Source organism: Pinus tabuliformis, chromosome X, assembly GCF_031772625.1.
Source record: "Pinus tabuliformis cultivar Carrire ecotype Pingquan chromosome X, CPIR1, whole genome shotgun sequence".
Classification (NCBI taxonomy): Eukaryota; Viridiplantae; Streptophyta; class Pinopsida; order Pinales; family Pinaceae; genus Pinus; species Pinus tabuliformis.
The window spans coordinates 1,711,623,333-1,711,642,808 of NC_142308.1; positions in this window are offsets into that span (position 1 = coordinate 1,711,623,333).

The window sequence follows — 19,476 nt, forward strand, 5'->3', positions numbered from 1 at the left end:
TGGCTTGTGGCACTAATACTTTTTCCACTTGTTACACATAATCACATATGTAGGAAGCAGTGTGATGGAAAAGGCTTAGTAGTGTTATAATTTGTCATTTAGAGTTTTTATCAATTCTTGGATTTGTTTTCAGCTACTTCCTAATCGTGTTTTACACAGTACTATGTGGTAGAAGCAGGGAGTTAGGAAGAGATAACCATTATCATCAGTCCTTGAAGTGATTTTCTTGTTTCTTTTGTTTGCAGCAATATGAGTAGAGACTAATGCCATTAGAACGTGGTAATTTGCTTTCAAGTCATTTCACGCTATTCATTTCTTTCAAGTTCTTTTCCTTTACAAATTCAGCAAGTAATTAGAAATCACCAATCACACACTTTCACTCATCTAGAACTCACTTTTCACACACTTGCACTCATCTGTCTATAATCATCACTCCATTTTAGGAAGATAAATCAACCACAAACAACACCCCCAAACGACAAAAAATCTGAGAGGTTGCTTAAGTACATATAGTACACCTTCACTTCATCAGCTTACGAGCCCCGGGTTGACAATTAATGACATCAATTTAGGAACACTAAATTGACTAAACAGTAAACACCAAATCTTTGTAGTGACGATCTTTCCAACTTCTTTTTGTAACTTTTGCCTTGCGAACTATGTCTTCCATAGTTTTAATATCATGTAGCTTTAGCTAATTTTGGATATGTGTTTTTAATCCAGTGATATTGTTGAAAATAGCAACAAGAAATGTTAAAAATAGAATCCAGAAATTCTAGTTTTATTTGTCCTTGAATTAAACTGAGAATTAAATTTACAAAAGATTTTTTGGCGAAGATCACATGAAATACTTGAGAATTAAAATCAAATTATATTCTCATAGCAACTTGTAAATAGTTAATTAAGTTTAATTAACTTCATTAGCTTAGGAATTTCGAGTTGGAAGTCTTTCTGAAGTCATGTATATGTTCTCCCTATATTTTAGGGGTCCCAGAAGAGTTAATTGTGAGTTGTGATTAGATAACTCAGTTTACTGAGTTAAGTTTAGTTAAATTAGTTCCAAACTGTTTGAGGAACTAATAGTGAGTTAACAGTCAGTTGGTGCACTAATGCATTAACTAGTGCTACTCCAGTTAATTGAAGGTTCCCTCATCAGAAACTCATGCATGTCGATTCTGAGAAAGACCCAGTTGAGACTAGAGTGCAGGGATAATGTACTATTTGTTGTATAATTTTCTGAGTTGTACAAATGGTGCATGCAATCAGAAACTGAACCTTGAAGGGATTGCGTTGTTTTGGATACACTTTTTTCCCTTTAAGATGGGCTAATCAGCCATAGGAATTGCACAAGGAAATAGGAGGCTTGGAGAGCAGAGAAGAGGCCTGGATTCGGCTTGAACTTGCTTGTGAGTGGGATATTGATCATACTGAGTGTTGGGATTGTTCTTGTGAGAACAAACATTGTATTATCATCTTGGATTTCTGATTAATGCAATATAGATAGTAGGGGTTTTGAGTTCTGGCTTTCCCGAGACACTTATTGTGTTATGTGCCATTGATTTGTCTTCCTCTTGTTGATTATTATTTTCATCGATCTTTATGGGCTTCCGTTTGTTGATAATAGAAGTAGATTATTGTCATGTGCTTTAGTAAATTGCATGAGCTTGTAAGTCTACAAGGATTTCTACATGGTATTAGAGCAAGATTTCTTTGGGCGCAAGTTAAATAGCTGATATGAATTCCTTGCGAAAATATACCCAAATTATAAAAAAATAAATTAGTCGAATCAGAGTTCGGATGAGGGAGATATCATTGATTTAATATCAGCTCTTTTTCCAGAAAATTTTGTGACAGTGGAATAAATGAAACAGATTGGTGTGCATGTTAAGAACCTGTATGCACTTGAGGTACAAGATACAAGTAAAGCCTTGAGGAGCAAGGAAAAGTTTAGAGACTTGGTGGTTGAGAGGGAGAGTAAATTACCTCTCAACATGCAGCCCCAGAAGAAGCCTTAGAAGCAGCTTCAGGAAGTTGTGGAGCAACCACAAATAGAGAAGTCGAGAGGACACCGAGTGGAGGTGTCCACTCATGTAGAGACCTCCAGTAGGCGGAAATTTCGAGCCAGGTGGGAAGAGGGAGCACATGCAGCCATACCTCCAGGTGTGAGGTGGGGTGATGTGAAGGGATAGTCCCAAGAGGGTTGAAATTGGGCAGGGTCCATTGAGAGGTTTTATCTCATGGGTCGTACCTTGCTATGGGAGCCCAAAGTACATAGTAGCGGGTGGAATCAATGGGATTGATACAGTCAGAGATAAGAGTGACAGAGGCTAGAGAAGTCACATACTGAAGATCGTAGAGAAGGGTTGATGACAATGCAGAAAGGCATATTCAATAGAAGCGCATAGTTTTCAGTCGATAGAGGCAATAACAGTCAGAGACTTTGATGACAAAGGCATCATTCAAATTCAAGTTGGATGTTTTTTGTTTTGTTTATGGAGTTGTTGTAGCAACAACACTAGAGAGAAGTGTTGCATGCAGAACATTCCAAAGGTTCAGGATCGAGATCGAGTTGAATTCATTTCATGTTAAGAGGGAGTGTTGAAAATAGCAACAAGAAATGTTAAAAATAGAATCGAGGAATTCCAATTTTATTTGTCATTGAATCAAAGTGAGAATTAAAATCAAATTCTATTATCATAACAACTTGTAAATAGTTAATTCAGTTTAATTAACTTAATTAGCTTAGGAATTTCGAGTTGGAAGTCTTTCTGAAGTCATGTATATGTTCTCCCTATATTTTAGGGGTCCAGGATGAGTTAATTGTGAGTTGTAATTATATAACTCAGTTTACTGAGTTCAGTTCAGTTAAATTAGTTCCAAACTGTTTGAGGAACTAATAGTGAGTTAACAGTCAATTGGTGCACTAATGCATTAACTAGTGCTACTCCAGTTAACTGAAGATTGCCTCATTAGAAACTCATGCACGTCGATTTTGAGAAAGACCCACTTGAGACTAGAGTGCAGGGACAATGTACTATTTGTTGTATAATTTTCTGAGTTGTACAAATGGTGCATGCAATCAGGAACTGAACCTTGAAGGGATTGAGTCGTTTTGGATGCATTGATTTCCCTTTAAGATGGGATAATTAGCCATAAGAATTGCGCAAGGAAATAGGAGGCTTGGAGAGCAAAGAAGAGGCCTGGATTTGGCTTGAGCTTGCTTGTGAGTGAGAGATTGATCATACTAAGTGTTGGGATTGTTCTTGTGAGAACAAGCATTGTATTATCATCTTGGATTTTTTATTAATGTAATATAGATAGTAGGGGTTTTGAGTTGTGGCTTTCCCCTGATACTTATTGTGTTATGTGCCATTGATTTGTCTTCCTCTTGTCGATTATTGTTTTCATCGATCTTTATGGGCTTCCGCTGGTTGATAGTAGAAGTAGATTCTTGTCCTGTTCTTTAGTAAATTGCATGAGCTTGTGAATCTACAAGATTTTCTACAGATATAAAGATCGAACCAAAAATTATGTCGATAATCCAAATATTCTTGTATCTAATGATTATAATTCACCTGTGAATGCATCAACGTTTCCTCATTGTTGCAACCTAATGAGCTTTGTGAAAAAATCCTCTTCTTTGATTTCTTGAAATTGTTTAAAGAAATTGTCCTTAAATTTGTTCCAACTCATTGCATATGTTGATTTTTTGCACCACATGTACTAATTGTATGCATCCCCTTTTGGTTGCATAGATGCATATATGATATTTTCAACTTTTTTATAAATGCCATAGATCCCAAAGTGTTATCATGCTTTGTTGAACCAAGCAATACCTTGTTTTTTAGTACCATTGAATTTTGACAATTACAGGTTGGCATGGGGAAGATATGCGAAGATGGGTTGGCTATATGATGGGCATTGGTTTTGGATCATCATGCCATGAGTAGGTATATTAACTATTGATTTAGAGTATTAGGTAGACTATGAGGAATATTTATTTGAGGATTTGGTATGAGAGGTGTGTTAGGTGAATTGGAAGATTTTGAAGCATTTGTCTCTATGTTAGTTGCATTTTGTAATGTGGCATGCTTTATTATGAGATTTCACAACTCAATGGATTGGTCTTTTAATTTTGCGTAATTTTTATCAACTAAGTTCCTTAGCTATACTTGATCCTTAGTTCCTTAGCTCTGATATTGAATGAAGTGTAACTGATATATCTATATGTGTGTGTGTGTGTGTGAATTAAATAGCCGAATGATGATATTTTTACAATGAGGGACTCAACTTAAGTACAACCTATGTTCCCATTTACGAGGGGTCATGATTTTTAATCATGCCCTTTTGCAAAATTATGTATTTATATTTTTTTATTACTATTTTATATAGGACACCTCTCAAACTAGTATAAAGGACCTTACATACCTTTATATTATTATCTAAACAACAAAAATAATATCTACAAAAAAACAATTTTCCTCAATCTAACCTTTGTAATGCCCTGCTTGATCATATCATGTTAATTTTGATTAGTGTTTAATTAACCTGAAAATATTGACATATAATTATGTAGTAATATTGGTATATACCTACACTTGTGAAACTGCAATTTTATTTTACTCATATGACTTTTATTATTTGTTATTATTCAATTTCCAAGGTATCTTTTCAAATTTACTTTTGGCTAAGATATGGTATTCTCTATTTTATTTCTAAATAAATATTCATATTTCAATTCCTAGGGTGTATTCTCAAATCTACTTTTGGATAAGATATGGTCTTCTCCAATTTATTTTTAAATTAAATATTTATATTTCTATTCCCAGGGTGTCTTCTCAAATCTATTTTTGGATAAGATATGGTATTCTCCAATTTATTTATAAATTAAATATCCATATTTTATTCCCAAAATGTCTTCTCAAATCTACTTTGGATAAGATATGGTGATAAAAGTCAAGGGTATTAAATTAAAAGCATGAGGGAGTAGTCATGACATTAATGCTAGGTGGCTGAGGTGGATGGGAGGAAGAAACACAGAAGGGAAGGAAGATGAGAGGAGAGAGAGAAGATCCTTGGTCTTTTTTTTTGCATTGGAGGATTTTATTTTGGGGAGGAATGTGGAGAAGGGAGAGAATGAGATAACTCAAACTTGGATCTATTAAAGAGTGTTGATTTTAACTTTGACACACTACAATTAGTTGGACTTGGGCTCGGAGGGCTAGGGAACCTGTAGAGGTTCCCTGGGCTAGAAATAATTACTAGTTGGTTGGGAAATAAATTCAGTTGGGTAACCAAGAAGAGCATCCCAACAAAGTTAGAAGCATCACAACCAAGCTACTGGAACAAGTATTTTTCCATTTGTTGATTACTTATGTAAATTGTTGCAAAAGAGGTTTCTTACTTTTTTAAAACTTTATAAAGCAAATTTTACTTGTATCTTAATATAAAGTAAATGTAGAGTTGATTGATGGCATGGTTCATGCTTTTTTTTGGCATATGAATAAACCAATGTGTTGTTGTTACTGTGTAAAAGGTGTTGGAATATCATGTGGTATAAATGATTCAATCCTTGCAGTAACTAGCATGCAATCTGATATTAGTTCAAATAAGACATCATGTGAGAGATGGAGCTTCTATCTAAACACAATGTTGGGTTGTGTTATATTCTTTCCACGACTAGCCCACGTAGTTAACCGGGGGGTAGAAGGGGGGCGAAGATCCCCTTGCGCCAATGGCGTAGCGGGGGGGTCACAGGGGGTTTGAAGGGTGCAGGTAACCCCACTCTATGGTTTTGGTTTTGGACCCTATGTTAGGTTGGGCGAACCTACCTATGGTTTCGTGTATGATTTTTTGCACATGGTTTTGGACGCGATGGTTTTCGGTCCATGGTTTTGGACGTGATGGTTTTCGGTCCAAAGTGTGTGAAAGCTTCCTGCAAGGACCTGTCCCTTTGCTTCAGTGAAGGAGTTCAAATGGGTGATGTTATGGATACCGCGAATAAGGTTTTGGTCGGTAGAGTTAGAGGTAGATCGTACTCAGCTGCCCGACTTCGACTCTGGGTCATGGAGATTTGGGGAAACATTCTCAGGGAACTCCCATCTATTACTACCCTGGCTCGGGGTTGGTTCACCCTTAGTTTTCATTTGGAGGACTATACCTCATGGGTTCTCTCTTGGTACTGGCACATTAAATTGGATCCAGTGTTGCTCAAGAGATGGAGTCCACTTTTCAACCTCGAGTGAGAACAATTGGGTGCTGAACCACTTTGGGTTCGGCTACCTTGACTCCCCCTATACTTCTGGTCCAAGGATATCTTCACTCGTATTGGGAATGCATTGGGTACTTTCTTGGATTATGATGAGTCATACATTACTTCTGGAAACAAATCGATGGCTCACATATTAGTGTACTTGGACACCAGTGAAGGTCTAAAGGAGAAGATCACTCTTCATTAGAGAAGATTTACTCGCATCCAAATTTTGGATTATGAGGGGGTGCCATTTAGATGTAGAAGGTGCAATAAGGTTGGACATCTCTACAAGGATTTCCCTCTGGTTACTTCTACCTCCTCTCCTTCCAAAGCCATGGATGATGTCGGTCCTATAGCACCAACACCTACGGAAGGACAACCTTTTCGGTCTACTCGTCTGAAGCCATCAGATTGCTACTCTGCTCAGATGAATTCATCAACCTACCCTCAGCCTTTTTCTCCTCCCATGATGAGATCACTATTTGTTGCAACGACCACTCTCTCTTCAAGCAGTCCTCCTCCACTCTACTCTGCATCCCTTTTATCTTTATCTTGTTCTGCACAACTTTTTCATGTTGCATTTTCATCCATTGAAAACATGTCCTCCACCTCTCTCACTTTCCCTTTACACCTCCATGCCCCATCCTACTCGACCACCCCGCATTCTATTCCTGGATTGACTATTTCACCTCCATATCTTGGTCCTTCAATCTCCTTTAGTCACTCTCACTCTTACAATATTCGTTCTCGTGTGTCACACCCTCCTGAGCCTTCTGGGATTGGCCTGATCTCCCCTCCTAAAATCGCCAAGCTCCCTAGGGGTCGACATTCCAATATTTCTAAAGCCATTATCCAAGCTGGGGCGGATGTGGCCTAAGGTAAGCAATCTACTCTTGTCAGGGTTCTTAAAGCATCGAACACGCTCCCTAGGTCTCATCCATGAAGTGGATCACATTTAACTACAGAGGGTTGGCTAGCGCTGCGAAAAAAATTAGCCCTTAGAAGACTACTGGATTCTAAGCTGATCAACATTATATATTTACAAGAAACCCTAGGGATGGTCGAGCAGGTCATCTCTGCCTTGCACTCTCTAAAGTCGGGTTGGACTTTCCATGCCCATGATGTCAAAGCATGATTTGGGGGAATTGCACTAGGCATCAATCCCCGCTCTATTAGGATTATCACATCCTAGGGGGAGTAGGATTTATTGGCATGGACATATACTCCTAGAGCTCAGTATGGATTTCAAAATCATCAATTTTTATGCCCCCTATCTTAACATGGTTGATTTTTGGCATCATCTACTCAACTTATCTCTAACTAACTCTAACAATCTTATTCTGGGTGGGGACCTAAATTTCTTTATTGGACATGCAAAATCTTGGGGATATAATGCTCAGTTGGACCCCCTATCGGACACCATGGAGAAACTTCTGGAGCAACACCATTTGATAGATATCTGTATGAATAATATGCAACCAACATGGCGCAATAGAAGAACATGTGATGCATCTCTGGCAAGGTGACTGGATCGATTCTTAATCAAGCAGCACTTGGCAAGGATCATAACAAATTATTGTCACTGGGTGGGATTTTGTGGTATCTCTGACCACTCTCCTATTTTTCTGGAGCTGTCGGGTCCTTTTTAGAAACCAAGAGCACCATTCAAATTCAACTCTACCTGGCTGTCGGATCTTGATTATATCAAACTGGTTAATGATTTCTAGTGAGCACATCCGCCTACTCAAGGGAGGTCCACAGCAGAAGGCTTTTGTCACAACCTTATGGAGCTTAAGACTTTATCTATTCAATGGGAAAAACAAAAGTGAGATCAGAATGAACAAATTCTTAGAATCATTGAAAACAAGCTCGCTGATCTGATGGACGAGCAAGGGTGGGGATTTTCCACTGTTGAAGCTAAACAAATACTCACTGATTTAGAGGCTCAAAGGGCCAAAATTCTTAAAGAAAATGAGGAGACATGGCGCCTTAGGAGTAGGGCTATCTGGTTACAGGCTGGGGATGACAATACCAAATTCTTTCATAATTATACGAAGGGGAGACGGACTAGTAACACTATATGGAAGATGCCTACTGTGGATGGACAATATTCCCATACCTTTCACCAACTAGCTCATCTTAGCTCATCCCATTTCCAACAGCTCTTCAAGGCTCCTCCTGGGGCCACACTTGCAGAAATAGTTCGAATTGTCGGGCTTTTCCCTTGATTTGTAGACCAAGATGCAACAGATGACCTTATTAAGCCTGTATCCATGGGGGAACTGGAAAGTACACTTAAATGGTTCAAAAAGGATAAAAGCCCTGACCCAGATGGATGGTCTGTTGAATTTTATCTATCCTTTTTTGAGACCATCAGACATGACCTTCTTAAGGTTGTGGAGGAATGTAGGTCATCTGGGCATATGTATGAGGCTATCAACTCCACTTTCATTGCCCTCATACCCAAAGTGGACTCCCCATTTACTTTCAATGATTTTAGGCCTATATCCCTCTGCAATTGTCTCTACAAGATTATTTCCAAAATCATTGCCATCCGATTAAATCCCATCCTATCTACTCACATTTCACCTGAGCAATTTAGTTTCTTGCATAATAGACAAATTCATGAGGCCATTGGTACTCCTAAGGAGGTACTCCACTCTATTAAGACAGAGCATCTAAAAGGATCCATCCTCAAGATCGATCTCTCCAAGGCATTTGATCGGGTTAGATGGATTTACATAAGAATGCTCCTCACTCATTTAGGATTCCCCCTCTCTTTCATTCATTGGATTATGTGCTGCATTACTACTGTGTCCTTCAATGTTCTTATTAATGGTTCAACCTCCAATTTCTTTCATGCTAAGCGAGGTTTAAGACAAGGATGTCCTCTTTCTCCACTCCTATTTCTCCTTGTAATGAAAGGTCTGAGTAGAATAATATTGCAGGCAAGAAGAGATGGGCAACTACTGGGTCTCAAGATAATAGACCACTGTGCTATATCCCACCTTCTATTTTATGATGACGTATGCATCTTCCTCAATGGGGGTGTTTGGGACTTCTCTGTTTTATATGACATCTTGCTACTTTTCTTCGTTGCTACCAGTATGGAATCTAATCGGTTGAAATCGACTATCTTCTTCTCAGCTTGCTCCCCATAAGAAATTCAGATCACCCTTCAGAAATTCCCTTTCAAAGACATCATTTGGAAGAAGGACTCAAATACCTTGGTTTCCACATCAAACCTCACTGCTACAAAATTGTGGATTAGATTTGGCTTGTGGCCAAGGTAGAAAAAAGACTTCACAACTGGAATCATAGGTTCTTATCCAGATCAAGGCAATTAGTACTCATTAAATCGGTCCTAGAAGAAACCCCAATTTATTAGATGTCCTTGGCTTGGATACCCAAAGGAATCATGTCGAGGATACAAAAAATATGTTATAGATTCCTTTTAAATAGATACAAGTAAGGGAAGCCTTTTGCTTGGTGGGATGGAGTCACATTGCGCTTCCTAAAAAATGGGAGGATGGGGATTAAAAGATCTACCTTCATTTTCACATGCACTTGCAGCCAAGATGGGATGGCTCATACTTAACACTCGCTGTCTCTAGATAGAGGTGGTATGTTACAAATACATATGGCCACTACAGAATATGGAATGGATTCGTCTCCCAACATGGCATAGATATGGAATATCGACGATCTAGCGGGTTGTTCTACCTACTCTACCCACTATCAGAAATGACCATGTTTGGCGCATAAAAGCTAGCACATATGTGCGCATTGGCATGGATCCATGGACTAGATGCGGCAATATGTATCGACTACCTCTTGAACTTATTAACTTTCTCAAGGATAGAAGCATAACCATGATTGCCAATATTGTTGATTTGGCGAATTCCACCATATTTGCGTAAGCTTGGAAATGGGCTGACTATTTGGGAATACCACCCTAGTGGTTGATGAGCCCAAATTTTGGTAACTTGTTGGGCTCATTTGGCCTAATTATCCTTGTTCAGTACTTTTTCAATCCTTCATTTTCCATAGCTTATGCATTATTTTTCAGTATGTTTATGTCATTTGTACGAATAAGGACAGTCACTCTTCCTAGGTGGCTAACACGTGCTCATTTCAGGTTTTTTGGATACATGTTGGAGAAAAACCGACCAATTATGGGCTAGAAGACAACCAAGCTTGAGGTGAGGATTCGTAGGGGGGTTGTCTATGGCATTAAATAGCCCTTCCTCGGGATCTTCACCCCCAACTCCGAGCTCCAAAGGCCACCAGAACCGGATCTAGAAGGCAACCAAGCAGATTTTGGAAGGGGCTGTCTACTCACAGTTTGGACAGCCAAGTCCCATAGATTTAGGAGGCCAGCTAGGGCCCTCGTGGTGTATAAATGATAAGGCCTCAGCCTTCGTAAGGGACTTTTGAAACCATTGCATATTTTGCACTACAGTGTTGTTAGCCTTACGTTGTTCTCTTGTAGCCATTTTGGCATAACTCTTGAACTTATGACTATTATTTGATAATGGGAAGCAGTCCGATTTCATATCAACTCTGAGTTTTCTATAGGAGCCATAGCTCTCAGGGTTGGGCCCAACCTGAGAGCCTAGGGCTTCCTTTTGTACTGTTACTTTTCCTTTATGCATCGTTGTTTTCCTTTTATGCAGTAGAAATGTATTTCTGTTGGACAGATTTAGTTGTGTTGGTTAAATAGGTCATTGTTTATGAATAGAATTACTTCAGATGTTTAGAGTAGATTGGTAGGATAGTAACAGGAAAGTGCTTCAAGAAAAGGGTCAACAACACTCTCGGTTTCACCTCATCCTTATTGGATCAAGGGTTGGAATTGAAGAAACAGTGTTGCCCCAACAAAAACACTAGTTTGCTTTACCATGCAATCCTGATTGTACTGTTGTCAATTGCAGAAGATGGTTATGTGTTCAAACCTCTGAAATGGTTCATTGCATCTCTGATATACATGGTTCTCCTCCAAATAAAGCTGTTGTTCATTCGTTTTATTGACAGTTAGATTAAATTAGCTAGGGCTTTGATTTGTTTGTAGGACTTTGTTGATTCGGTTAAATGTACATTGTGCAGGGAATTTCTACCACTCCCTCATCCACGTAAGCTTCATTAGAGCCAGTTGTTCCAGATCCTAGCTAGGTTCCTCATCTCACACTTGTTCTTTTGCCCACGTAACCCTACCTTCTTGCTCAATCTTTACCTTAGCCTCCTTTGAGCCAATTTAGCCATCTACACCTTCTCACCACTCCATCCACCAGTCCCTGGGCTACTTCAGACCCCTATCCTACCTCCATAGCCATTCAGGCATCTTCTCTCACTCACCCATCCTCCAAAATCCAATTTGTAAACATCCTATAGAAATTTCTAAACATCCTGTATAAATTCCTGAACATCCTGTAGAACCCCTGCAGACTTCCTGTAGAAGCTCACAAATGAGGTTTCCTGATAGCCAAACTTTGTGAAACCCTATGGAAGGATGTTAGGGACTCCTTAGCCCCTCTCTGAACCTTCCCAACCTATTCCAAGTTTTTCTCCTCCTTGATCCACCCCTGCACAACAAAAAGCCAGTTAAAAGCACATGCATGATAATTCCAACAACTTAATCAAAAATACAAAAAGGTGTTTTCTTCAGACAAAGGTAGTCTAGACACATGTATTTTACCTTCATAGAAGTAATGGCATCTCTTTCAGTAGTTTGCATTCTCTCCTTTGCATCAGTAGGACTAGCTGGTAGAATTAGGGTTTGATAGGGTTTGCGTTTTCCTTCAAATTTTTCAATCTCTTTTTGCAAATAGATTAGCTTCCTTCGAGTTAGCTTCTTCTAAGAGCTCATAGAAGTTGGCTTAAGCTCCTAGCGGACTTGTGCCAGCTGACCAAGTGACAGCTGCGGCAAGAGCTAGTACTTGTGCATACATCAACGTCGCTTCCAAGTTTGTTACGAACTATCGGGTTGATAAAAGTAAAGACGGGAGTCCCAGGAGTTGCAGCATTATTGCTACAATACTGGAGCCCAGCATCTTTTTGGTGCCGTTGCCGGGGAAGCGTCAGAGTATTAGTGATTGTTGCTTTTCTTCTATTTTCTCCTACAACCTTCTGCTAAGTAGTTTATTTCATTTCCATTCTACAATTTCATTTCCGCAAAAGTAAAGTAGACATTTCCTGCTTTCATAGATTAGACTTTCAATTCTGCAAGCGTAAAATAGAATTTCAATTTTGCAAGCATAGTCTAGTATTTCCTTCTTGCAATTTGATTTCAGCAGAGTAGATTAGTCCTTTCCTGCTTTCATTTCAATTCCGCATTTTCATTTCTGCAAGATAGTTTCTAGTTAGTTGCCATTCCATCTGTTTCAGTTTTGCAGGTACAAGAAAAAAAAAAAAAACAAAAGCAAGCAAAAGTCTTTCCATTTCATGCCTCGTAGGAACAGAGATAAAACCGGCAAATTCTTACCCAACACCCCCACCACATCACTGAGTCAACCTTCTCTCTTCTCTGGTGACAGTGAGCCAGAAGAACCTATAGGCGAACCTCTTGAGATATACGAAGATCCTATAACAGAAGAAGAGTTAGAAACCACTCCATCTGAAGCCATGGCTGAAAATCGAAATGATAGAAGAGAAGATGAGAGAATAGAAGGTGTCTTTCCCATCCGGGAGACCAATGGGGACATGAAAATGAAGAACATAAGTCCCTCAGCTTTACCCCACTTCCATGGATTGACTACTAAAGACCCTGATACCTTCCTGTTTGAGTTTGCTGTCCTTTGTCGAACTTATGACTATGCTGAGGATGAGCAAAAGTTGAAACTCTTTCCCTCTACTCTCAAGGATGCAACATTACGCTGGTTCATGGGGTTACCTGGAAATAGTATCACCACTTGGGCTCAAATGCAGCAAGCTTTCAATGCCAAATATCGGGACTACTGTAGGTCCAAGGAAACCAAGGGAGAAATCTTTCGGATGACCATGGGAAGCGATGAGTCTCTAGAAGACTATGAGGAGAGGTTCCAACTCAGTTATAAACGGGCCAGGTGCACACTTGACCCGGAATCTCTGAAGCTGGTCCTGCTCCGAGGAGTCCCTGAAGACCTTCTGGACACCCTTAACCTGCTGGCTGGAGGAGACATCTACCAGCTACCTTATGAGGATATCAAGACCGTGTTTAGAAACCATTCTAGGGCGGCCCGGAAGAGAGGTAGGGGGAATCATCTTTCAGCTAGTACCACCTTCTCCAAGCATGAGTTTGCTAACCAGATGGAAGACCTCAAGAGTGAGATGAGACAGACCATCGCCATGCAACTTGATACCTTCCGAATTCAGCAAAAGAAGGAGGAAGCTGAGAGGGCTTTGGCCATTTTTTGTCCTAGATGCACGAGGAAGCACCCTAAGAATGAATGCCCATTGCACTCAGTAGAGGTATGTTTCGTTTGTGAGGAAGATCACCCCACCAACCAATGCCCTACCTTGCCTAGATTTAAAGCCATGTATCTAGGGGCTAACGTAGCTACTGAACCTCTCTACTTCCTCAACCAAAGGAGGCCACATGGACCCAGACCTTACCAGCAGGGGATGCAAGGGACATCCCAAGCTTATTATAACCCCAACCAATCCGCTCATATACCTTCTTGGGGCCCCCCTGCTCATCCTTCTTGGTCCACACCTCCTCCGTGGTCTTATCCATCTCCATACCATACTCAAGCTCCTTCTCATTCGTTTCACCCTCATGCCCAGCCACAACCTCAGTGGAATGCACCTCAACCGGGGTGGAGACCCCAATACAACACTCCTCCCGCCATTTTGCCTCCACCACCGGCTCAACCACAACCGTTACCTCCTGCTCCTCCAAGACTACCCCAGATGCCTGCTCAACCGAACCTGAACCCCAACAATAGACAGGCCCAACAGGTATATACTAGGGAGACAACATGCCCTACCTATGCTGTGGAGATCCAGGAGATCAACCTGCGATCTGGAAAGATCCTTCCAGAGCGCCAACCTCCTCCCCTAGAGGAGGAGGAAGAGAAACAGGAAAGTGAACCCCAAGCCATTCCACCCTTTCCTGAGCGACTCACAATAACCACACAACCCAACCCAGAAGAGAGTGAGCTTCTGGAAGAACTCAAGCAGTTGTGTGTAAAAATACCACTTCTCCAGGCCATAAAAGATGTACCGATATACAACAAATTGATTAAGGAGAAGTGTTACAGACACCCAGGCAGGCGAAAGAAAGATGCCTCAACCATCAATGTCATAGGACAACTGTCCGATCTCATGTTGGGGCAAGTAATCTGTCCAAAGTATTTGGACCCTGGGAGTCCTGTAGTTGATGTCCACATCAATGGCACCATCATACCCCACACCTTGATTGATCTAGGGGCTGCCATTAATGTGATGACCAGGGACACCATGCTTAAACTCAACCTTCAGAGTTCCTTAAGGAAAACCTCGACAGTACTTCAATTGGCAGATCGTTCCACTGTGACTCCCGAAGGGATTGTGGAAGATGTCTTGGTCTCTGTTGACTCCTGGGAGTACCCTGCAGACTTTTTGGTCCTTCAGCCAAAGGCAAAACTCACTAGATATCCCCTCATTTTGGGAAGGCCTTGGTTAGCTACTGCGGATGCTTACATCAGCTGTCGAGCAGGAAGCATGACCATAAAAAATGGGCCTATGTCCAAACAGCTGGTCCTATACCCTCCTGCCCAACCTCTGCTAGAACATGACTTACCCCTCTGGTTGGAAGAAGGAGAGGAGGATGAGGTCTACTCTGCACCATTATGCACAATGGAAGCCACCAGGGGAGGTCCTCAAACTGAAGATGATGTGATTGAAAACTTGATCCAAAATCCTTCCCCCAGTGCGCTATCCTTGGAAGAGTTGATGGAAGATACCCAAGCCAGTGCTTTAATGGACCTAGGTGCAACTGATTTGACCACTCCCAGAGTTAAGAATGTGGATTTTGGCCCTGAAAGAACTTTAAAGATCAGCTCCTCTCTCTCTCCCTCTCAGGAAAAGGAGCTATGTAGCCTCTTGACCCGCCATTTGGAGGCTTTTGCCTGGAGCTACAAGGAAATGAAAGGAATCCATCCCTCGGTCTGTACCCATCATATTTACATTAAGGAGGACTGCAAACCAGTCAGGCAACCTCAGAGGAGAATGAATCCAGCCCTTAAGGACATTGTTAAAGAAGAGGTGCAAAAATTGTTGGATGCAGGATTCATCTACCCCATCTCGGATAGCGAATGGGTTTCTCCTCTGGTGTTGGTACCCAAGAAAAATGGGAAGTGGAGAATCTGTGTGGACTACAGAGAACTGAACAAAGCCACCAAGAAAGACCACTTCCCTCTACCGTTCATAGATCAAGTGTTGGATGGACTGGCAGGAAAGAAATTTTTCTCTTTCCTAGATGGGTTCAACAGGTATAATCAGATCCAAATCAGCCCGGAGGACCAAGATAAAACCACCTTCACTTGTCCATGGGGTACCTTTGCCTACCAGGTCCTTCCCTTCCCTTGCCACTTTCCAGAGGGCTGTATTGAGCATCTTTGCCGAGTTGGTTCATGATTCGGTGGAAATCTACATGGATGACTTTACTCCTTACGGGTCTAGCTTCCAAGAAGCCTTGTCCAACCTGGGAAAAGTTTTGAGCAAATGCATTGAGATGAACCTGTCCCTCAGCCCTGAAAAATGTGAATTCCTGATGACTGAAGGGACCGTGTTAGGTCATACCATTTCTCGCCAAGGATTACAGGTGGATCCTAATAAAATTGCTATCATCAAAAAGGTTCCACCCCCTCAGAAGGTAAGAGATGTTCGGAGTTTCCTAGGCTTAGCAGGATATTATAGAAGGTTCATTAAAGACTTCAGTAAGCTAGCCTCGCCATTGTTTGGCCTCTTAGCAAAAGATGTTGAGTTTAAATGGACTGACGACTGTCAGAGGGCTCTGAATGAATTAAAGGATAAGTTGGTGTCCGCCCCAATTTTGAGAGGCCCAAACTGGGCCCTACCTTTCCACATCCACACTAATGCCTCGAACAAAGCCATAGGGGCAGCCTTAGGAAAAGTTGAAGAAAAACTTCCATATGCCATATACTTTGTCAGCAAAAACTTATCCAAGGCAGAAATGAATTATACTGTAACTGAGAAAGAGTTCCTGGCCGTGGTCCATTCCCTGAACAAGTTCCGACACTACATCACTGGCTATCAAACATTTGTACATACTGACCATGCTGCAATTAGATATTTAATGAATAAGTCTGATGTGAATGCTCGCATTATTAGATGGTTACTTTTGTTGCAGCAGTTTGATTTGACTATCGTTGACAAACCAGGTAAAGAAAATGTTGTTGCTGACTTCTTGTCTAGATTGGATTTGCCTGCAGGTGAAGAAGGAACAGTGGATGACGAGATGCCAAACGAACATCTGTTTGCTATCTCAATACTCTCTCGTGGTTTGCTGATATAGCAAACTATCTGGTCTCAGCACAGTTCCCTCTGCATCTATCCTCAAAGGAGAAGAGCAGAATCGTGAGGAAGAGTGCCTCATTCACTTGGATCGGGGGCAACCTGTTCAAACTTAGCCTCGATCAGATCTTAAGGCATTGTGTAAGGGAGGAGGAAGTCTTTGACATCCTCCTAACCTGTCACGATGGGCCTTATGGAGGACATTTCGTAGCCAACAGGACTGCCTTCAAAATCCTACATGTAGGCTACTATTGGCCCACTCTTCATCAAGATGTCAGAAGATATATCAGCCAATGTGACCGATGCCAAAGGATGGGGAAACCGACTTCAAGGGACGAAATGCCTCTCCAACCTCAAGTAACTCTTGAGCCATTTGAGAAGTGGGGTATGGATTTTGTGGGTCCTATCAACCCTCCCTTGAGGCAAAGGTCTTACATCATTGTGTGCACAGACTATCTGACAAGTGGGCAGAAACCAAAGCAATCAAAGCAGCAACAAAAGAAAAGGTGGCCGAATTTTTGAGAGAAAACATCTTCTACAAATTTGGCTACCCAAGGGAGTTAGTCACCGATCAAGGAAGCCAGTTCACCTCCAACTTAATTGAAGACTTGCTCGCTCATCACAAGATCAAGCATAGGACTTCCACCCCATATCATCCTCAAGCAAATGGGCAGGTGGAAGTCACCAATAGAGCATTAGAAGGGATTTTGACTAAGGTGATGAGCAGCAACAGAAAGGATTGGGCAGATCGCCTGGTTGAGGCCACTTGGGCCTACAACACCACTTGGAAGACCACAACCAGTTTCACACCTTATGAGCTGGTCTATGGGAAGAAAGCGTTGCTGTCAATCGAGTTTGAGTACAACACATTGAGGATGGCAGCTCAGCTGGACCTAGATCTCAGCCATGCTCAACAAGAAAGGTTATTGCAGCTGAATGGGTTAGATGAACACCGAATGCAGGCCCTCCTCCACTCGGAAGTGGTTCAACTTCAGAGGAAGATATGGCATGACCGGCACCTCAATGACAAACAATTCTAGCCGGGAGATTGGGTGCTGCTGTATGATTCCAGACATAAGGATTTCAAGGGAAAGCTAAGGACAAGATGGCTGGGACCATATGCAGTGGAGAGGTGTAATGACAATGGGTCTGTCCTTATCCGGACCATTGATGAAGAAGCCATCCCCATGCTAGTCAATGGGCATCGACTAAAGATCTACAGGAAACCTCTTTCGAGGCAAGAGTTCATCAAAACTGTGGAAAAATCAGTGCTGGTCATAGAGAAGGGTTCTGCCTCTGTTTTGGGCACACCCTGAGCATCATTAGGAACATAAAAAAAGGGAATGCAATAAAAAAGATCCTTGGGTGAAAACCTTTCTGAGGCGCCCAAGGCAGATGGTAGGGGTGAAAACCTCATTGAGGCGCCCCTGCTGTCCCTCTAAAAATTGGAATAAAAAGATCCTTGGGTGAAAACCTCTCTGAGGCGCCCAAGGCAGATAGTAGGAACGAAAACCTCATTGAGGTGCTCCTGTTGTCTCTTGAAAAAAGAAAAAATAAGAAAACAGAAGAAAACAAGTTTAATCTCCAGAAATTGTTGCAGGTTGCAGGAACACAATGGAAAAAAGGAGGCCTCTCAACTCAAGGGCAAGGGTCCCTATCAAGCTACCGGACAACCTCACATACATTCCCTCCATGAACACTCATTTTTTCCAAGGTTTGGACACAATCTGGTCACGGTTTAACCTTCTACAGGAAGCTACAGGACTTTCTACAGGAAGTTCTGTATTTCTACAGGAAACTTCCTGTAGAGCCTTTGGACGGGCCGAAATCGATTATGGGGAAGAATTTGAAGCCCGAAGTTCATTAAGGAGGCATGCCACAACTCTTTCCTTCCATCCTCCGCTTGTTCAACCTCCTTTCACCACCATTGCTGCCATCTGATCGAATATACCTGTGCAGTCATACCAGAACCCTGTCTTCTCAGAAAAAAATTGTTTTTTTAAGTGGGAAATGAAGCATGCAGAGGCTCGCACACCTTACCTATCAAGGCGACCTCAGGACCCTGCACCTGTGAAGCAACTCATTTATTTCAGCATGCACCCCAGGAGGAGAAACGGCTACAGGATGTCCTACAGGAATCCTGTAGCAGCTGATCCAGCTGGAGAACATGCCATGGAAACACCAGCAGCTCATGAAACCGGTGCATGCAGCATCTCGTATCAACCAGCAGCGAATGAAGAGGAGCCCCAACACCTGCACACGAAGCAGCAGCAAGCAGATCCAGCATTCCTCGTCCCAGAACCTGAAAAAAACCATGTCCACAGCCGCACAGGTAAGTGCCTAACCTTATTTCGTCAAATTACATAAGCTATACTCTAAATGTGCATGACTGTGAGAATGGACGGATTGAACAAGTCCGGTAGCCAAGCAACTGGCCACCACAACCAGTCCGATGGCCTCGTAGGATCCGACTGAACTTTGTTATGTCGAAAAGACGGGAAATTGACACGTGGGAAGTGTCCAGTCGGAGAGAAGCAGTAGTATGACAGGAATGGCGGCGGTAAATGCAGAGGGAAGGATTCGGTGGTCAAGGACACGCTGAGGAATGATAGCTGTGACGTCGGCCAACGGATCGACCGGGACAGCTCACACCCGCGCCATGAATTCCGCAGCAATTCAAAATCGGCCGGTGGCATAACTTATGATACACTGCAGTCATTCCACTCACA